The following is a 23192-nucleotide window of genomic DNA, read 5'->3' as shown; positions in this document are numbered from 1 at the left end:
TGTACAGTGTATATTTCATCCTTACCTTGCAATACTGGTACTGCAGCACCTTCACAATGGCTTTGCAGGTCTCCGGGATGATGAGGCCCAAAGCTTGCGGGGAGATGAGGGATCCAAACTTTAGGTCAGCAAGAGACCGTCCTGTCGCCAGAAACCTCAGGGTGACCACCAGCCGTTCCTCAGCAGGGATAGCCATGCGATACTTGGTATCCTGCTTCTCGATGTGGGGAGTCACCAGACGCAGCAATTCCTGGAATGTGGCATCATCCATCCTCAAGAAGTTACGGAAATCGTCTGGGTTATTCTCCCTGATGTCCCTGAGCAGTGGCATGTGCGAACGAGTCTTCGCTGAAGTAGCCACTGCTTTGTCCAGCATGATCTTTCTCTCCTGCGCTGGGCTCTCTGACGCCTGAGCTTCAAAACTGCATAATAGAGCAGGTACTGTTGCTGGTGACTACCCATCACTGCATTCTCCATAGTGCAGGGTTAAAAGACACTTTGTAATGGCAGGCAAAACAAAGTAATGTGTAAATAGCTATGTCCAGCGTTCAGCAGGTATAAACCAAGCCTCACTAGTAACAAAGCAGAAATACACTGGTTTAAAATGGCTGCTGCTATTCCTATCCCCCTCTGCTAGTCCTCCCCCTCTGCTAGTCCAGCCCCTTCATTCAAATTTCAAAGGCCCATCTGACGACGGTCGCATGTGTTCTTGCAAAAAAAACAAAAACCAGCGATCCGACCGTCTTAACGACCATCGCGGGCGCATCGGGATCGGATCTAGATCGTTCCGCAAAAAAACACAATTTTTGCTAATCGTTTGCTGGGGACTGCCTGGGAGCTCCCGGGAAGTCCAAGGGAAATCGTTCCATGGTCGTCTATCGGTCGTGAACGACGGTGGTCGTCCTGGTGTGTACCCCACATTACTCTGTCACTGCCTCTGCAATGTCTTTCAACATCTTGAACAATACCAATCTACAGTAGTCATAAGCTTTCATATAAATGTCAGGGACAATAAATAATATACAGTATGCCTACCTATGTGTGGTCTCTGTCTGGGACCCCCTCCTCTGACTGGTAGCACAGTCTGTGCTAGCAGACTCCAGCATACCCTCCAACATTTTTAGGGCAGAAATCGGTACACATACTGCAAGGGGGCGTGGTCACGGATAAAGGGCGTGGTCACACCCCCTTTCCGAATGTATACTGGTCATTTTTTCAGATCATATATGTATTTAAAATGCAGGAGAAGAGAGGAGGAGGGGGGGCGGGCAACCCTAATTGCGTGTGATACCTCAGCATAGTGTATAGTTGTCTTTACATTTAGGTGTTACTTGCATATCTGAAGCTAAAACACCCGTTATCAGGGAAATGGCTGTAAATCTATGATAACAGGGCCTCTCTCTGTGGCTGGAAAAGTATATGCCCTGTCCTCCAATTGCACGGGACGGGACCTGTGCTGCAGCACAACACATGGGAACAGCACAGAAAGCACCAGAGCAAACGGTTACTAGGCTGCTGCATCACATGTAACGGGACCTCATATAGCCACCTGGTAACCCCTTGTACATGACAGAATCCCGGTAACCTGTTTCCAGGGTGACCGCAGAATGATCCTGGCGTCTTCCTGTGGCAGGCAAGAGCTCCCGTCCTACAATGCGTCCCGGTCAGACAAGAACTACATCTCCCAACATACATTGCGAACCAGGGACAGAAACAAACTTTATTTAAGAATAGCAAAAGAGACATATTGACTTGTGGAGTGCAAAGCATGACAGCCAGCGACGTTCGCTACTTCGCTGGAGAGAAGGAGGAGACCAAACGGGGCGGGGCTAGACGGCCGTGTGACTGTACAGCGGGATAAAGTCTCTCGGTACTTGTGTATTTTGGCGGCGCCCCCCGATCTCCATCGCGCGATGTTTTCATCGCATCGCATGCCATGCAACGCGATTTTTGCACCCTATGCGATGAAAGATTGTATAAGCACCCTAATGGGTGCTTACAAATGTTAAATGCACCCCCACGCCACCCCCCCCTACACTATAAACGTGAACCCGAAGCGTGGCGAGCGCAGCGAGCCTGCGAGGGGTGGCAGTACGTGTCCTCCGACCTTTTCATACCCCCACTATCCACGTCGGCGTGGAGTTGAGAATAGAAAGTGTGGCGAGCACAGCGAGCCACCGAGCCCGAAGCGTGGCGAGCGCAGCGGATACCTTCACAGGTATCGGAGTCCCCTCGCGGCCTTCACATGTATCCGCGTCTCCTCGCGGGGCTCGCTGCGCTCGCCACGCTTCGGGCTCGGTGGCTCGCTGCACTCGCCACACTTTCTATTCTCAACTCCACGCCGAGTTGGATAGTGGGGGTATGAAAAGGTCGAAGGACGCGTACCGCCGCCCCTCGTGGGCTCGCTGCGCTCGCCACGCTTCGGGTGCACGTTTATAGTGGGGGGGTGGCGTGGGGGTGCATTTAGGGTGCTTATACAATGTTTAATCGCATCGCATTGCATTGTATGGCATTGTATGCCATATACAATATCATACAATTTTAAAATTGTATGCCATTGTACAATATTGCGCGATATCGCGTTGCATCGCATACCATCGCATGCCTTATGGTATGCGATGCGATGGGCGCCTCCAAAATACACAAGTACCAGTCTCTCATCTCAAAAAAACGGTACATTCGGTATAAAATGATTTTGCCGGTACAGACTGTTAAAAAACAGTACTGTATCGGCAATATCGGTACAGTTGGAGGGTATGCTCCAGTGTTGTGCTACAGTGTAGTACACATACGCATGTCTAGGTTAAAATAGCGCCCATGTCCCTGGTGAAATCCCCACCTTGCATGTTCAAAATGCAAACTGTAATTTTGGCCCTGATCCCTTCCATACACCCATCAATTGCAGCAGTAATGTCAATTGTATAATTAGGTCCTTTCCTTTTACAGCTCTGGTTCTCAGCCTCGATCCTCAGGACCCCAACAGTGCCCGTTTTCCAGGTCACCCGGCAGGTGCACAGGTGCACTCATTGGCCTCATTTGTTCTCAAAATGGGCAAAACCATGTGCGCTGCAGGTGGGGCAGATGTAACATGTATAAAGAGAGTTAGATTTGTGTGAGTTATTTTGTTTCTGTGCAGGGTAAATACTGGCTGCAATATTCTTACACTGCAATTTAGATTTCAGTTTCAACACACCCCACCCAATTTTAACTCTCTTTGCACATGTTGCATCTGCCCCACCTGCAGTGCACATGGTTTTGCCCATTTTGGGAACAAATTTGTACTGCGATCATATCTGAATAAGGGCCATTATTCGTAAGCTGATGAGAGCACTGTTCGATGCTTCCAAGATGGTGGCGCGAGTAGATCATGAGGCCCTGCGTCTCCAATTCTATGGTGTTCTGCTAATTTGCCTGGTGGTCCAGGGGCTGTTTGGAGGGGAGGATGCCGCCCGCATCATGTGTCTGCTGGGAAAGTTGGTCCGCATTGGGCTGCGGAGTGTGAGCAGCAGCTGGAGAGGCATCGTGGAGGAGGCGGCGGATGTGACTGGGCTGCGTGACCCGGCGGTTGCCATGGAGCCAGAGGTAACACATCCTGCTTGGCCTGGTTGTGCACGGAGGAGGCGGCGGGACAGGAAGCAGAGGAGGGGGAGGCCTGCATGAGAGGCTGAGACAGGCACCTTCTCGGCTCTCACTTCCTAGTATCTACCTGGCATATGTGAGATCCCTGACAAACAAAATGGACGAAGAGATTCTATGACTGTAACCTTACCATCTACAGAAACATGGCTGAGTGACAGAATATCGGGCAATGCTATTGAGTTACCTGACCGATATGTTGTAAGGGCTGACAATATCTACTGATGCTGGTAAATCTAGAGGAGGAGGGTTATGGATTTATATTAACAAAGCATGGTGCAAGGACTCCGTTGTAACAGAGAGCCATTGCTCAGCTGACCTTGAATTCCTCATGATTTGATTGACTCTCAAGGCTAGAAATAGGCCTCATTGATAATAAATTATAATGATGAGACGGCATATAAGGAGGAGATTCAGCACTTGGCTGAGTGGTGTGGTGCCAACAATCTATTTCTTAATGCCAGTAAGACAAAAGAGATTGTTGTGGATTTTCGTAGGAACAAAACCTAACCAGGTTATGCCGGTACAGACTAGAGGGACAGATGTTGATCGTGTCCCTAGTTTCAAATTCCTTGGTACTTACAGTATATTTCTGAGGACCTAACATGGACCTAACATGGTCAACAAGTATTAAGTGTCTTGTAAAGAAGGCTCATCAACGCCTCTATTTTCTTAGGATACCGAAGAGACAACAACTGCCATTACGTATATTGTTAAACATTTATCGTTGTGCAATTGAAAGCATTTTGACTAGTTGTATCTCTGTTTGGTATGGGAACTGTGCCTCTGTAGAGCGGAAGTCAATACAGAGGGTAATTAAATTGGCACAATGGATAATAGATACTTCTCTTCCAGCCACTGATGATATCCAGAGGAAGCGCTGTTTGCCTAGGGTGCACAATATCACATACCCTCCAACATTTCCAACTATAAAATCGGTACAGGGTTGTGGCCATAGATAGAGGGGCGTGACCATGGGTAAAAGGGGGCGTGGCCTTCACCATTTTACTTTGGACTACATGTGCCAATTTCTTTATGAGGCCCATTTTAATATAAATCCTGCGCTGGCTGTCCCTACCTCGTCAGCTGTGCGGGGTCTGGCCATAAGATCGCCGACTGTCCCTGCTGTCGGGTTCTACATGCTGCGGCACGTCCATGCTCTATTGACGTCACGCAGCCCCGGAGGTGGCGGCTTGTGCTATAACGGCCGGGACTTGTGGTCTTTGGACAGCCGACATCCTCCAACCACAGTCTCTCCCTAAGCAGCAGGGGAGGCAAGCCTGTCACAGCCCTCCGCTGTGCACCCTGGGAGATGTAGTCCTGGCCAGCAGCTTCTCCATGCTCTATGGGGAGCAGTCGGCAGTGTAATAAACTACATCTCCCAGAGTCCCTCAGGCAGCTAAAGCTGATGTTAAAAAAAACGGTACATTCGGTACAGTTTATTTTAGCCAGTACATACCGTTAAAAAACAGTACTGTACCGGCTAAAACGGTACAGTTGGAGGGTATGATATCATAAAGGATAGGACTCATCCGGCCAATGGATTGTTTGTGTTACTACCTTCAGGTAGACGTTTTAGTTGTATGAGGAGTAGGACCAATAGGATGAGGAACAGTTTTTTTCCTAGGGCTATTTTAGAATGAAATACTACTTTGGGTCATGGGGGGATGGTTAATGGGATCTAGGTTTTATTGCTGTTTACTGTATTTTGGATGCAGTGGCGTAGCTACGTTTTGGGCGCCCCCCCCCCCCCGCCGTTAGGGATGGTCCTCAGCAGAAGAACGGAGCCGCCGGGACCAGCGAGATAGGTAAGTCTGCGGGGGATTGGGGGGGGGGGGTGTAACTATAGCACCGCCGCCCCCGGCGCTCCCACATGCACATCGCCCCCCCCCCGCGCGGTGGTGGGGGCTGCGGTGCTATAGTTACGCCGCTGTTTGGATGGATGCAAAACTTTAATTTTGTTACCATCATTTTAGGGTGATGACAATAAAGTTGAATCTAATCTAATTATTCACCGACACATTTTAAAAGATCCACAGGAGGAGCTAATTATTTCACTTGTGATTCTGTGGGGAGACCTGCAAAACATGCACTGCGTGGGGTCCTGAGGGCCGTGCTTGAGAACCTGTGCTTTAGCTCATTAGTTTTCAACAGTCTTGAAGTACCCCCAACAGTGCACATTTTCCAGGTCTCCTCACAGAATCACAAGTGAAATAATTAGCTCCACCTGTGGTCTTTTAAAATGTGTCAGTGAACAATGAGTGTGCCTGCCGGGTGACCTGGAAAACGTGAACTGTTGGGGGTCCTGAGGACCGAGGTTAAGAACCACTGCCATACAGCATACTGCTGTAAATGACCAGAGGCAAACTAGGTGCCTGCCTAGGGCCCAGCTGGTCCCATGGGTCCCCATAAACCTTCCCTGGCCGAAAAACCATTGTCGCCCTAATGCTTGTGTCAACCTTCTGACCCTTACCCATGTTGAACTATTTCAGCTGTCGACCTTTATTGTTCGACCTAAATTGGGTCGACCCAATGCAAGTTTCAATGGTGCATCCAACGGAAATGCACCTTTGCAAGGCATGCAATTGCGGATCTGGGTAGTAATCCGCGGCATTATCATAAGACGCAGGCGGCTGCAGCAAAGAAGCAGGCGCAGCAAAAGATGCAGCCACATCTGTGTGCGTCTAGGAATCTTAGAAGTCTATTGAAGATGAGATGTTGCAATGGGCAACCAATCCGATTCTATCTATTATCTTCTAGAAGGTGCTAAATAAGAAGTGGATTCTGATTGGTTGCTATGGGCAACATTCCATCTTCAGCTGAACTCCCATCTTAGTAAATAAACCCCTTACTGTTAGCTAATCATTGTCCTGGCTTATTTCGAATAAATACAATATTAATAGGTGAGCCCCAGTCATCCACCTGCAGAGTAGCGTATAAAGTAAGAAAACAGGAGTCAAGTAACGATGGCGTTTAAGTGAACAGTATGTACATACAGTATGGCGGTTTAATGCTATCTGGACGCCACACACTTAGCACTGCCATAGAGTCTGTCATTGGGGAGAGTTACTGTACATTCGTCTGACCCAGCTGCAGTCAGATGACATGACTGCCCTACAGCTGACATTGTCATGTAATATAGCAGGTATTTGCTGATAATACAGAATGTAAAGGCTTCTATCGTGCATTCTCTAATCTCATCTTTCGTTTGTCATGCAATCAATTTCAAATAAAAAGCTTGCAAACCTTAAACAATTATTTGTCTGAAAATCACGTCATTAATTAGAATATTCCTGGAAATTTAGAGCGCTATACTGTACTAAGAGGAGTTTGCAGAAAATGGTACATTTTGCAGTTATTGCTCTGTAAAGCAAAACGTTTAGAACTGTTTTATGGACTTCATCTATAGGGGGGGGGGGGTCACTTTAGACATGGGGCCCCCTCCCATTTGTCATTACTGCACGGGAAAATATTATACTGTCAAAACACAGGTTAAAGTCAGTATAAACTTGGAAAAAAGGACAGAAAGAATGCCTTTTGTGGGTGCACCTAAGAATAATTGAACTCATAATACATAACTTTTAATAAATCCATATAAAAATTATCTGCGAAATATAAAACCAAAACATACAACAATCACACAAAATAAAAAGGGGAGGACATTCCCCTGACTCAGTGTGACCCCCTGATCACCACAACCCCGATATATTGGTAAGTACTGTATATAACAATAACGGAGTGGATATTCTCCTAGGATAGCAGTAATATTTAGGACAAAACAATGTCTGTCTTACTTATGGAGAGATAGTAAGTGAAATAAGGGTGAGGCACGCACTTATTGAGGACAATCCTCTAATAGTGCTGCCCTCAACCTTAATATCCACTAATGTGCACAGGTGCTTGGAGGGCTGGTGAACCCAATCCTAAGGTGTGTGAGCACGCACTGACTATTTTCACAGGTAAGTAATAGAGGAGTGGGTATTCTCCTGTATGCGGCGTATCAGCAATAAAGTCTGTGAATCAAATACTATCTCATATAGTTAGAAAGTAATGAGTGAGAAAGGGTGAGGCACGCACCTATTGAGGACAATCCTCTGATAGTGCTGCCCTCAGCCCAGGTAACCGCTACCGCTCACAAATGCTGGCGGCTGGTGAACCCAATTTGAGGTGTGCAGGGATGCACTTGCCTCGTTCACTTCAGCTTGTTCTGACAGCGCTCAGTCTGGCGCCAGACTAGCGTGTCAGTCGTCTGGCGGACCGCTCTCAGTTTTCGCGCAGCAATACAGATTGAAATTTCAACATTGTAAGTGGGGAGGGGAAGAGGGGGTTTTAAGACACTGAGTAGACCGTCTTGACACACTTCCCTTGGCGATGGGCTGCAAGCTTAAATGCATTGATCAATTCATGAACTAAAACCCCATTATTTATTTGATTAATTGTATACTAAGGTGAGTTAGTTCATTATGGAGAGTGTTGAGTCCCTGTATTTGTATGTATTAGAGCATGTGGTCACAGGCCACTTTCACCCCAACCTGGGAATGGCGAGTGCTGTTTGCACCCCATTCGCAGGGATGGCGAGTGTTGTGGTACTCTGTATGTGTGTATATATGTGGGTTAATTTTTATTAACCTTTGTTACTGTGATCATAGCTTTCTCTTTCACCCCAGATGAGCTAATTTATCTGTAACCTGTTACAGCTGCCCCTTTAATTCTAAGTCAGGTGTTGTGTTAGGTGACTGCCTCATCTTTAAAAGCCATAAGGCACTTGGCAGGTGAGCTTTAAACCAGGAAAAAGCACATGTCGACTTTAGCTATGATGTGTCAGCAGTTGGCAGGCTCTTGAGAAACAAATGCTAGTGTAGGACTTGCAGTGAAATGGGGTCCCTTGGCGATGGGCTGCAAGCTTAAATGCATTGATCAATTCATGAACTAAAACCCCATTATTTATTTGATTAATTGTATACTAAGGTGAGTTAGTTCATTTTGGAGAGTGTTGAGTCCCTGTATTTGTATGTATTAGAGCATGTGGTCACAGGCCACTTTCACCCCAACCTGGGAATGGCGAGTGCTGTTTGCACCCCATTCGCAGGGATGGCGAGTGTTGTGGTACTCTGTATGTGTGTATATATGTGGGTTAATTTTTATTAACCTTTGTTACTGTGATCATAGCTTTCTCTTTCACCCCAGATGAGCTAATTTATCTGTAACCTGTTACAGCTGCCCCTTTAATTCTAAGTCAGGTGTTGTGTTAGGTGACTGCCTCATCTTTAAAAGCCATAAGGCACTTGGCAGGTGAGCTTTAAACCAGGAAAAAGCACATGTCGACTTTAGCTATGATGTGTCAGCAGTTGGCAGGCTCTTGAGAAACAAATGCTAGTGTAGGACTTGCAGTGAAATGGGGTCCCTTGGCGATGGGCTGCAAGCTTAAATGCATTGATCAATTCATGAACTAAAACCCCATTATTTATTTGATTAATTGTATACTAAGGTGAGTTAGTTCATTATGGAGAGTGTTGAGTCCCTGTATTTGTGTATATATATATATATTACCACATGAAAAGCCTGCGCTTGTTCCTCTGTACCTTACTCTGTAGGAGACCTGATAGGCTCAGTGCTGCCTCTAATTTAAAACCCTCCCATGACGAGGCCGCTGCTGCTGCTGTCCTCCATGGGCCTGAGAATCCTATGATTAGCTCCACCAATTAGAGCTTAGCACAAGCCTCTCAGTTTCTGACCTCTTGTGCAAAGTCTCATGCGACTTAGTCAACTCTGAGTAATGCACTGCACACTTGTGCAGTCAGTGTGCCTTGGCTCCCGAAGTTCAGCACCAGGGGCTGGCTGGCAACTTTTAGTCTGGGGGGCAAGTCCAGAGCACTGGCCCATAAGTACCGGTATAAAAATATGGATCCTGATAATAGTTTGACAATAATGTTATAAAAACAAAAGAACACGACACTATACTGAAGAAACATTTGCAGGGAAACATGTCACATATCCATTTCATATTACACGTGTCATAATGCCCATTACACATTATGCCACACACCATAATGCCTATAGCATATTATACCACATGCCCTAATGCCCATTACACATTATACCAATACCATGCACGGCCAGAGCGGTGGACAATATAGAACAGATATGAGCGTATGGTTTATGTGGTAAATTCTTGATAAATAAGATAAAAATAAATAAGGAACAATAATAATTGAAAATAAAAATAAGCAATATAAAAATAAAAGAGAATAAAAAAAATAAAAAAACCAGAAGGGCACCTGTGGGAAGGAAGAATAGTTTAAAAAATGTATACAGCTCCTTTGAGATAGGATGAGGAGTCCTTGAAGCTGTGACAACACTGCAGTAGTGGCATCCTGTAAGGCTTGTTGTGCATGCTGTGTGTGCTCAGTCAGCTGTAACTTGCTAGCCCTGCAGGATACAGAGAGAGGTTGATGAATCACGTGACCATCCATGGCTGGTTGCCGCAGCTAGGGTTAACTCCTCATGCATCATTGGTTCCTGAAGATCCACCCCCACCCCCGAAAAAATACATAGAATAATTCAGTAAGAGAGCAGAGCTAAGATCGTGACCCATGATCAGACAAACCCCCCCCCCAACAAAACTTAAAACATTTGCTCCATCAGAGGTGTGGTGGGGGTGAGAAGGATGGGGCTGCAGAGAGGTGGGAAAATCCCCTGCTCCCCCTGTAACAGCAGGGCACCACAGGCCGCTCCCCCAGCATAAAAAGAACAGGACACCACAGGCCGCTACCCTAGCATAAAAGAACAGGACACCACAGGCCACTCCCCCAGTATAAACAGGACACCACAGGCTGCTCCCCCTGCATAAAAAGAACAGGACACCACAGGCTGCTCCCCTTGCATAATTATACCAGGACACCACAGGCTGCTCCCCCTGTATAATCTTACCAGGACACCACAGGCTGCTCCCCTGCATAACATGGACACCACAGGGTGCCCCCCCCCCCCTATATTAACATACCCTCCAACTTTACCGATTTTGCCGGTACAGTACCGTTTTTTAACGGTCTGTACCGGCAAAAATCAAAGTGTACCAATGTACAGATTTTTCAGTACTTTCTTCTAATTTCCTTCTTTCTCTGGTCGGCGATCAGCCGTTCCCAGTGCTCCATTGCGGCCAGCGTGCGTCGCTTGCGGCCAGCAGGTGGCGCGCTGACGTCAGGCGGCTCCGTCAGGGACCCGTCCACCCTCCTCCTGATTATCAGCAGCAACTGGGTATCTGCTTCTTTAATATAGCCCCGCCCAGTAGTGACGTCAGGTGACCCGATGCATTGCCGGGAAGGGACCATGTTGTGTGCAGTGTATCTGTGTTCACATGGAAGGGTCTCATCCCGGATCCATCACAGTGAGTCTGGCGGGGATGTCTCTGTGTACACTTACTTTCTCGACATTTTTGTCCTCTTAGGGGGTTAGAACGAGCAACAGATGATGTATATGACTGTGAGAGGGAATACAGTGTGTTAACTTAACGTCATGCAATTAAAAAAATGCTCAGTACACATTCGGAAAGGGGGTGGCCACGCCCCCTTTACCAGTGACCACACCAACTTTACCCATGGCCACGCCCTTTTCTGGGTGTGTACCGAATTCTGCCCATCAGATGTTGGAGGGTATGTATTAAAAGAACAGGACACTACAGGCTGCTCCCTCTGTATAATTATACCAAGAGGACACCACAGGCTGCTCCCCTGTATAGTAACAAGAGGACACCACAGGCTGCACTTCGCCGTGGCAACGCAGCACTGCTGCGGCTCCAGCCTCTCTGCCCTGCTTTGCTTTACCGCACCGCTGTTGGTGCCTTCCTCCGAGTATCTAGCCTCTGTCCTCCGCCACACACACGTTGTCCGTCACACTGCAGTCCCATGTATCAGGACAGAGGAAGTGAATGCAATACAGGCGGCCGGCCCCTGCACATGTTTCTTCCCAGGAGGTGTCCTCATGCAGGAGGCCGGCAGCCATGTTCCTGTAGCCGCGGCGCCGCTACAGAATAGGACTGACAGGACAGGACAAAGCAGTAGTTAAAATACCAGGTGGCCCACAACAGTACAGAGCGGCCCAGGGGGCACATGGCACTCTGCCTCCTGGCCCAGTCCGCCCCTGCTCAGCACCATTAATCATTGTCACATTGGCAGATAGGCGAAGCTGCAGCACTACCTCCCTCCCATGCACAAAACCTTTAGCCCTGCCTGTTGCATTTAAGGAACGATAAAGGCCAGCTGTGCGGATTTGGGAGGTGCAATGGCTACAGAGGAAGAAGCCGGGGAGAAAATACTGAGCACTGGGGAATCTGAGGACAGGAAGAAACAGCAGGAAAAAAGGGGGGCGGGAGGGGGGGGCACAGAGGATTAGGCCATTGATGTCATATTCAGAAATGGGGAGGATGGGAAGCATACAGCCTCCCAAGGATGCCCACCAGCAGTAGAGGAGTACAGGTGGACAGCGCGGTCAGGAATACCAAAAGAAAAGCCTGCAGCTTAATTACACAAGTTGTCTCACATTAAAGAAGTGAGAGTCAAGATAGCTGCTGGGAATAAAAAGTCAGAGCAGGGGGGGGACAGACAAATTCTGTGGCCTAGTGGAACCCCAGCATGGCGACAACTAGTACTGCTGAAAGCGGCACCAGAAACGAGTGTGCTGCAGATGCAATGCATACTGTACAATTAGCCATCCATTGGCACTAGCTGATTGGTTGCTATGGGCAACATCTATTTTCTGTCTCATGAAGGTTTCTGGAAACATTCCCGTGAACAATATTACTACTTGGGTAAAATTAGTTCACGATATTTGCACACACTGAAAAAATGTATTTTGTTTATTTATGACGACTGGCCATGAAGTGTTGGAGTAGAACTAAACACGCAGATATTATTATTATTATTATTATTATTATTAGTAGTAGTAGTAGTAGTAGTAGTAGTGGTAGTAGTAGTAGTAGTAGTAGTAGTAATAGTAGTAGTAGTAGTAGTAGTAGTGGTAGTAGTAGCAGCAGCAGCAGTAGTAGTAGTAGTAGTAGTAGTGGTAGTAGTTGTAGTAATAGTAGTAGTAGTAGTAGTAGTAGTAGTAGTAGTGGTAGTAGTAGTAGTAGTAGTAGTAGTAGTAGTAGTAGTAGCAGCAGCAGGTAGTAGTAGTAGTAGTAGTAGTAATAGTAGTAGTAGTAGTAGTAGTAGTAGTGGTAGTAGTAGCAGCAGTAGTAGTAGTAGTAGTAGTAGTAGTAGTTGTAGTAATAGTAGTAGTAGTAGTAGTAGTAGTAGTGGTAGTAGTAGCAGCAGTAGTAGTAGTAGTAGTAGTAGTAGTAGTTGTAGTAATAGTAGTAGTAGTAGTAGTAGTAGTAGTAGTTGTAGTAATAGTAGTAGTAGTAGTAGTAGTAGTAGTAGTAGTAGTAGTAGTAGTAGTAGTAGTAGTAGTAGTAGTAGTGGTAGTAGTAGTAGTAGTAGTAGTAGTAGTAGTAGTAGTAGTAGTAGTAGTAGTAGTAGTAGCAGCAGCAGGTGGTAGTAGTAGTAGTAGTAGTATTAAGGTTGATATTGAATTAACATATTAATTTTTTTTTAAAACAGACCCCAGGCGGAGGTGATGGTCTTCTCAAAGCCATCACCCATTCCTCTCCCACCTACATATCTGATTGTATCTCTCTTTACACTCCCTCCCACCCGCCCTCTCCGCTCCACAAATGCACTTCCTCCCATTCCTGCATCCAAGATTTTAGCCGTTGTGCTCCGTATCTCTGGAATTTTCTACCTCTCCCTATCAGAATCGTCAAACTTTAAACAGGCCCTCCAAGACCCACTTCTTCATTAATACCAGAAAATAATAATACATCTTTCATCCTTACTTTCTGTTTTGCTCACTTTTACCCCTTCTGTGTCACTCCTGTCTGTCTTATCCTCCCCATTAGAATGTAAGTGCTCACGTGCAGGGCCCTCTCTCCTCATGTGCTTCTCTTAGAATACATATATCTCTGCCACCCTGATAATTGCTTCAGTGATCTGTCCCCTGATGGAACTGTCTATTTACCATGTCTTGCCCATGATCGGATCCCCTCCACACACCACTGCTTGGATCCCCTCCACACGCCGCTGCCCAGGTCCCCTGCACATGCCGCCCGCTGCCCGAGTCCCCTGCACACGCCGCTGCCCGTGTCCCCTGCACACGCCGCTGCCCGGGTCCCTTGCACATGCCGCTGCCCGGGTCACCTCAACCCGCCGCTCCCCGGGTCCCCTCCACCCGTCGCTGCCCGGATCCCCTCCACCCTCCGCTGCCCGGATCCCCGCCACCTGAAGGAGGCTAGGTATTTGCGATGCTAGGGGGGTGGGGGAATGTGCCATGTGTATGTGCCAGGATGAGGCTTGGTATGTGCAATCCTGCGGGGGTTAAAAGGAGGCTGGTATAATGTGCCATCCTAGGGCTTGGGGAAGGAGGCTGGGTATATGGCATGTTAGGTATCTGCCAACCAACACCATACACTCTATTTAATATAAATCCCTATATTTATTTTGCATTGTTGCCCAGTAGGTGGTGATAGACATGCACAGAAGGTGGTGATAGAATGCCCCTCCAATGGTGCACACCCTAATTAAATGGGCTGCGTACACCTACAGAGGGTATCATTCTCTTCTTTGCTGCCAGATCACCATCCGCAGGATTCTGGTGGATGGGGATCAGGCAAACGGGGACGGGCCGTGGATGCTCAAACCGCCTCGACGTGTGCGCGCCCCATTCTGCCAGACGGGGATGGCGGTAGTCGCGATGGGAGCCCCTCTGATGAGAGCGGACCTGTCGTTATGCAGTAACCTACCAGAAAGAATGGAAAGCTCTGACACAGAACGTAAGGGAAATATCTGACCTGTGTATTCAGGAGTCTAATATCAGGCATATTGACAATGCTAACAAAAGCATTGATTATAGCAGAGGCAATGTAAACTTGCCTGATGATTTTGTAGAATACACAGATAATAAGAGATAAAGGTTTGAACCTGTGCAAACGTTGGGTGCAATTACTGTACAGTATGTGCTATAACTGTGCACTATTATAGTGTCTGCCCAGATTCCTGGCACAACATATATTGGACTTCGAACAACATATGTCAGGAGAATGCACTGGAAGGGGAGGTGTTAATGTCATGGGTACCACAGGCAAATGTGCTTCTGGTGCGCTCATAGTGTTATTCTGTACTGGTATTCCAGGGTTGCCGACCCTCCCGGAATTACCGGGAGTCTCCCGAAAATCGGGTCCCCCTCCTGGCCCCCCGGAAGGGTGGGCAACCCTCCCGGACCCCCACTGAGCCCCCCGATCGCAGCATTTAAATGCCTCAATCCGCGGGTCTCAGAGGAGGGGGCGGAGCTAAAATGACACTCGTGTCATTTTAGCCCCGCCCCCTCCATGGAGATCAGTGATTTCTTCTATTTCCCGTAATGGGGACAGGGCTTAATGACGTCACAGTCAAGCCCCGCCCCCCGAACGGGTAATGAAAGTCTCCTCTCCGGGCTTCTCCCGGAGAGGAGCATTTGAAAGTCGGCAACCCTGTGGTATTCACAGGTCTCATTTTTAATTTGCCTAATTTTTGTCCCTAATTTTTGTCCCTATTATTTCAGTGAAATAAGATGTGTTCTGATCTTCATCTAAGTCTCAATATACAAACACAGTCGGCTTAAACTAGTAACACACAATGATGCCCCTTTCCCACTGCAGCTAAAAAACGGTAAATTGCCGATTTTCAGCGCAATTTACCATTTAAGGCTGCAGTGGGAAAGTGCTAGAGTTGAAATACCGTTTAAAGCTAAATGGTATTTCAACCCGTTTTTAAAGCAGAGTCCTACACGTTAAAATAACGTTTAAGAGGCAGTGGGAATGCCTCTTAAACGTTATTTAGCCTCCAGGCAGTCCCAGTGCCTGATGAGACCTAGTAGTTCTCACTTTGTGCATGTGTAATGAGTGCACATGCATAATAAAGAGCCACTCATTACATATGCACATATGTAATGAGCGGCTCATTATTATGCACGTGCACTCATTACATATGTGCAAAGTGAGAACTACTAGTTCTCATCAGGCACTGGGACTGCCTGTACCCTGCATGGACCCCCACTGCCCTGCATCCCCGTGCAGGTAAGTACAAGGGGAGTGGTGGTGGGGGCACAGGGCAGGTACGGGGGGTTAGGCACTCTTTACACTTGGGGGGGGGGGATTAGGCACTCTTTACACTGGGGGGGGGGGGGGGTTAGGCACTCTACATTTTACACGGTTCACTGCAATGGGAATGGTACTTAAATGGTATTTAAAACGGTAATCTGCTGCAGTGGGAATGCTAATACCGTTTTAAATACCATTTAAGATTACCAGTACTTTAAACTGGTCTGCAGTGGGAAAGCAGCATTACATTCTATGTTCTCTTGTTTTTATTGAACACATCATGTAAACATTCACAGTCAAGTTTTAACCAATTGAACATTATCCTCGTTATGGAAAATGCCCAGGTGCCCTCCAAAACGTGGTAGATATATAGGGGGGGGGGGGGTGGGAGGGCAGTCGGCTTTATCCCCCCTCTGCCTCACAGTGGGAGTTCCATCACCCTCTGCCTGGCACCTCCTTCCCCCTGGCAGCGGCAGTGGCAGCTGGCTCCCCCTCCCTCCGCTGGCTCCAGGCAGCTCTGTCCTACATATACGCCACTGTGTCTATGGCACTACAGGCGGCATTATGTTTTTAGCACTACAGGCGGCATTATGTATGTGGCACTATGGGGGGTGGTTTTATGTGGCACTACGGGGGACAGTGGCACTTATTTAGATCAGATCGCAGTACAAATTTGCTCTCAAAATGGGCAAAACCATGTGCACTGCAGGTGGGGCAGATGTAACATGTGCAGAGAGAGTTAGATTTGGGTGAGTTATTTTGTTTCTGTGCAGGGTTAATACTGGCTGCATTATTTTTACAATGCAATTTACATTTCAGTTTCAACAAACCCCACCCAAATTTAACTCTCTCTGCACAGGTTACATCTGCCCCACCTGCAGTGCACATGGTTTTGCCCATTTTGAGAACAAATTTGTGCTGCTATCAGATCTGAATAAGGGACAATATGCATGTGGCACTATGGGGGCATTATATGTGTGGCACTATGGTGGGCATTATGCATGTGGCACTATGGGGGCATTATATGTGTGGCACTATGGGGGGCATTATGTATGTGGCACTATGAGGGAAATATGCATGTGGCACTACAGGGGGCATTATGAATGTGGCACTATGGGGCGTCAGTATGTGGCGCATTATGAGTGGAAGCAGCGCTGCAACTGCAGGCATTATATGCATTAAGTGGTGCTGCTACTGGGGGCATTATACATGTACACAGCCGGTGTATACCCTGCTGGATCCCCGGGCATCCAGCACCTGCTGTTTGAATTAAATAAATAAAACCAGGAGCCAGGATAAGTGGACAGGCGGGGACCCTGCGCCCCCCAAAAAATGGCTGACATCATAGAGGAGACAGATATTAGAGGTCTTACTGCACCTATAGAATCTGTCAGGGCACCCAGAGTTACCCGGAAGTGCAGATTCCAGAAGCACTGGTACGATGTGCACCTGCATTCCCGGGCAATGAGCATGTTATCCTATCTGTGCAATGAGCATGTTATCCCCAGGCAGTGAGCATGTAATCCCCCAGACAACGAGTATGTAATCCCCCTGGGCAATGAGGCTGTAAGCCCCCATGCAATGAGCATGTGACTACCTATTCAACGAGCATGTAGTCGATGTGTCAATGAGCATGCAGGGCATCAAACATGTAACTCCTGACAACGAGCATGTAGGTAAGCGCACTTATATGGCATAATATGTAATGGCCATTATGGTGTGTGGCATAAGGTGTAATGAGCAATAAGGTGTATGGTATGGTATAATATGTAATGGGCATTACAGTGTGTGGTACAATGTGTAGTGGGTATTTCGGTGTGTGGCATAATGTGTAATAGGCAACTCAGTGTGGGGTATAATGTGTAATGGGCATGAAGGTGTGTGGCATAATGTGTAATGGGCTTTAAATGTGTGAAATGTGTTTAAATGTGTGTGTGTTTGGGGGGGGGGGGGACGACGACGACCATATTTTTGCACCTGGGCCCATAACTCACTTGTGGGCCCAAGTGCAAAAATATGCTCTCTGAGCTCATCTGTAATTATCAACCATTATAATTGCCATAGCTTCTTCTAGGTTTCGATGTACTGTATTTCCTCCATACACAGTATATATTTCCTTTACTGTATGTACCAATTACATATAGCTGTTTCTGTTATGTTACATACTGTAAACTTTAAATACTCACCCTATTGCCCTATGTAAAACATTTCTATATAATATTATACATCAGTATATTTGCTCCTATTACCCCATAATAATGCACCATTTAATTCTTCCTATTACTCCCCAAGGACATACAACCGTTCTTTCCTAGTAACCCTCTTATTACAGCTGTATATTCGTTTGTGCTACCACTATTCAATATTCTTACATTTCACAATATTGAAATATCCTTAACAAACCTCCCTGTCTACAAACACAACACACTTTATATATATAAATATATATATTTTCCAATCATGCACCTAATGATGTTAATAATTGCTTAACATAACGGCTGGAGTCAGGGTTTATCAGCAGCACATAATACATTCTGCCATAGACATACTCTTTATGATGGCGTCACACAAAAAAGATTTGATAAAGAACCACTCCCTTTGTCCTTCGCTGTACAGTATATACATACAATTTGCTTCTTATAACCAAGAGGTTTTCAGCCCTGTATTGGATTTAGGAGCTGAAGACCGGTGGAGGCAGGAGATGGGGCTGAGTCTCAGATCATTCGTTCTACTAGCCCTGTGCATGATTGGTAAGGAAGAACATTGTGTTCACTAGTTAGAGACTAAGAGGGGACATTTATTAAGAGATGGGGGTTCTATTTGACATGAGTTGTTGCTATGGGCAACCTTCTGGGCAGAATCTACTTCTCATTTATTTAGCAGTTTCTACAAGATATCGGATTGGTTGCCACTATCTGAAATGGAACTTTCATTTTAGTAAATTTCCCCCTAAAGGTTAGATTTACTAAAACTTCTAAAAATGAAAAGAGGGGATGTTGGACCATAGCAAACCATTAGATCATTTTCAAGGCTTCAATAAAGAAATGATAGACATAAACTGATTGATTAGTTGCTATGGGCAACATTCACTTCTTCATTTTTTAGAAATGTTAGTACATTTTCCTCCTATTCTTATCCCACACATCTTAGTAAATTTCCCCCATTGTATTAACCCTTGGTGTGCCAAGTGAATTTGTCAAAATAGGTGTAAAAACCTTTTGTATCCATCATAATGACCTGTAATGTTATTTTATATAGGAAGTATATATTTTTTTTCACAAAAAAAATTTATTTGAATTTATTTTAACAAATGTGAGTGACGATGGGATATTTATTGGATATGTTGAACATCTCTCACAGAAATGTTGGCACTCAAATGGTTAAGAAATTGGGCGAGATTCATGCAAGTAAAAAATGCTGCCAAACCTCCAAAAATGCCGTATTTGGAGGTTTGGCCGCAGCCCTCATATGCACCATGTCCGGAATGCGGTACAGTTCGGGGCTTGGATGCAGTGGGCAACGTGTATTTGGAATCTTCGTTGCCCATAGAAGCCTTACAGTTGTTCTTTGGTATACAGATGTGTGCCTGTTCATACTCTGGGTAAGTGCATGCGCATTGTGGCAGCGATTACCCAGAGCTAAGACTATTCTCCATGCCTCCCTATAGAAGTCCATGCGTACACATGCACCCGCGGATATTCATGGGCACACTATTAGCGGCAAACGGGATGCATTTGTCGTAAAACATTTGTAGGATAATAAAGGACACATCTGATTTAGGACTTTTTTAGATTTAGGTTTCAGCAAATTACTGTTTACTATGCTAACATGGGACTGCCATGAATTATACGTGATTTACATACAAATTCTTATAAGCTCATTTATATCTATTTATATCAGATGCATTAGAGGTAACAGCCTCATCATTAGAGTAACTAGAATTTTTGCGCCAATCTGCCAATTAAATTTCGGAAGCGGGACAGGGGATCTACAGCAAAAAGATAGAACACCATTAGGTCGACACCATTAGTTTGACAAGCAAAAGGTCGACATGCAAAAGGGTTGACATGGAAAAATGTTGACATGCCAAAAAAGGTCGACATGCCAAAAAAGGTCGACATGCAAAAAGGTCGACAGTCAAAAGGCCAACATGGCGTTTTTCCCTCTTTTTTTACTCGATTGTCGACACAGTCGACATGGACACAGTTTGAAGTGCACTGCATCCCCTCGCATCGCTCGCTGTGCTCGAATGCTTGGGGGACGGTGCCTCGCTACGCTCGGCACATTATTTTATTCTCCTTCTACGCCCTAGTGGATGGTAGGGCATGAAATACCCCCTGTCGGCACATGTCGGTTTAAAAAAACAGTGAAAAACCCAATGTTGACTTTTTGACTGTCGACCTTTTTGCACGTAGACCTTTCTGCATGTCGACCTTTTTCATGTCGACCTTTTTTTTGCATGTCAACCTTTTTGCTTGTCGATTTAATGGTGTCGACCTAATGGTGTTCTATCTTTTTGCTGTAGATCCCTTGTCCGGATACCTTAAATTTCCGGTGCCCTCATACTTTTATTATAATTTTTTTACCTAAATTCTCGTTGCCAGGGGTTACATGCTCTTTGACAGGAGTTACATGCTCATTGCCAGGGGTTACATGCACATTGCTAGGGGTTTCATGCTCTTTGCTAGGGGTTACATTCTCATTGCTATCGGTTACATGCTCATTGCCAGGGGTTACATGCTCTTTGACAGGAGTTACATGCTCGTTGCCAGGGGTTACATTCTCATTGCTGTGGGTTACATGCTCATTTGCAGGGGTTATATGCTTGTAGCCAGGGGTTTTATGTTCATTTCCAGGGATTTCTTATTTATTGCCAGTGTTGTTGTTTTTGTTTGCTTGTTAACAGAGGGTTCCATGCTCGCTGAGGTACCGGACGTTGCCTGGCTTGGTTGTGCAATTAGCATTACTTGATCTTTAACCTTCTTTTGTTTTAAGCTTATCTGGTTGCCAGGCCCATGGTGTGACCAGCATACACATCTCTGTGGTGGGACCCCTTTTTGGGCCCCTGGCGGAGTCAGGATTGCGGTTGTTAGTGGCTGTGAACCTAATCTGGACCCAATCAATGACCTCTACCCCCTCTATGTTATGTAACTTTGGCATATTTTACTTCCTAACCCACTTTGTGCAGTGGCCAGACCCCTTTGTGGCCCCCAGAACCCCAACAGTATTTTTTTCCAGACTGTTAGTGAAATCTGTACCAAGTTTGGTGTCAATTGCTCCAGGCATTTCGAAGGCACACATTAGGGATGAGCACATTTGGATCCTAGAGATCCAAACACACCCGAACTTACCTGATCAGAGGGGCATCCGAGCTGTTCACTTCTGTCCCACCACGAGCCAAAAACAAGGCCGAATGTCATCTTCATTCAGTCGGATTTTTGCAAAACCTGGTTTCTATATCAGTCCCGGCTTCCGGCGCCATATCAGTTTGCATGTGAAATTCAGAAAGCACAGATGTGTCCATGCCATACCTCCCAACATATGAAAGCAGGCTGGCAGGACATCTTACGCACCTACGGTGCGTTGCTAAATCTTAGGGGCGTGGTCTACCAAAAAGGGGGCATGGCCTGTACCTGCGCCGCTGCCGCGAGGCACACCCCGTATACGATGCTATGGGGGCATGCTCAGCAGCTCCATGAGCTGCTGGCTATGCCCCCAGTCCCTCTGGCTACAAGAATAGATGCTGTTCACGGACGACAGGGGTGACTCCCAACTGCCCCTCAACCGCCCCCGCCGTGGGACACTACCGGCCACAGGAGGGATGGGGGACGTTGGGAGGTATGCCATGCTGTCTGCAGACTGGAAAGCTATAGGGGCTGCAGGGAGAAACAAATGGGGGAAAAACTAATGGGGATCAACTAATAGGGAACTTACAGGCTGCCTAACATAATGGGGGCTGCTTAAGGGAGACAACTACTGATGGGGAAAACAAAAGGATACATATACTAAGGCATACCTCCCAACTTCTGCGAAGGCGGGACGGTGTGCAAATTTTGGGGTGTGTGGCCTATTGGAAAGGGGGCGCGGCCTATACTCAATGCTGTCTTGAGTCGCCCCCTTTCCACCTGTTTGCAGACTATAGGGGGGGACTCCCAACTGCCCCCCCCCCCCCCCCCCGCCGCGGGACACTGCCGGCGGCTGGAGGGACGCGGGAATGTCCCAAAATATCGGGACGTTCCCGCGATAAGCGGGACAGTTGGGAGGTATGACTAAGGGGGAGCTACTGAGCAGGAAACTAGTAAAGGCCAGGGTACAACTACTAAGGGGAAACTACAAGTGGAGGAACTGTACAACTACTAAGGGGGAACTACTGATGGTACAACTACTAAGGGGGCATTACTAAGGGTACTTTTTGGGGGGCACTTCTAAGGGGGGCTGCTATATGGGACAACTAAGGAGTTCTGGAAAAAAAAGTTTTTTTTATTTTTACTGTTGGGCTGCCCGGTATCAGTCCAGCTGTGCTGCCCAGTGTGCCGTATCAGTACAGCTGTGTTGCCCAGTGTCCCGTATCAGTCCAGGGGAGCTGCCCCCTCCCCTTTTTTATTAATTCAAAGAAAAAAAATAGTTTTTTTTTTCTACTGCAAGGGCTGTTAAAGCTGCCGTATCAATCCAGGGGTGCCGCCATTTTCTTACTAAAAGAATAAAAAACTTTTTTTTATCTTTTTACTGCACGAGTGTTACCATGTGTGCTGCAAAATTCCATGTGTGCTGTAATAAAGTCAGGGGTGCCGCCATCTTTGCCGTATAATTCCATGTGTGCCACCATGTGTGCTGTATCAAGTCAGGGGTGCCACCATCTGTGCTGTATAATTCCTGGGGTGAACCAAGTCTGCGGTGTATAATTCATGGGTTATTGCCGTGTGCCGTATCAGTCCAGGGGTGATGCAAAGTGGGGCATATTAGTCCAGTGTTTGTGCCACCCACCTGTGTGGCTTAGCATACTTATCCAGCTACCTCGGTGCAACCTTTTGGCCTAAAATCAATATTGTGAGCTGTTCAGAATAAACTAGAAATGAGTGGAAATTAATGTTATTGAGGTTAATAATAGCGTAGGAGCAAAGATAAACCCAAATTCTGCAATTTTAGCGGTTTTTATGCTTTTTTCAAAAAAGTCTGTCACTTGCAGGGCAGGGGATCACAGGCAGATACAGAGAAGAGAGAGCGGGGAGGCAGGCTGTAACATATAGGGCAGTATTCAATGTGGCCGACGAGGGGGTTAAACAGCGGGGATCACCAAAAACAAGTGTTAACCCCTGCGTCAGCCACTCAGCCTATTCAATGTTCCAGGGGAACTCGAGCTGTCAGATGACGGCGAGGATTCCCCCAA

This window comes from Crinia signifera, chromosome 9 (genome assembly GCF_055691185.1).
Source record: "Crinia signifera chromosome 9, ASM5569118v1, whole genome shotgun sequence".
In the NCBI taxonomy this organism is placed as follows: domain Eukaryota; kingdom Metazoa; phylum Chordata; class Amphibia; order Anura; family Myobatrachidae; genus Crinia; species Crinia signifera.
This window is presented reverse-complemented; position numbering follows the sequence as displayed.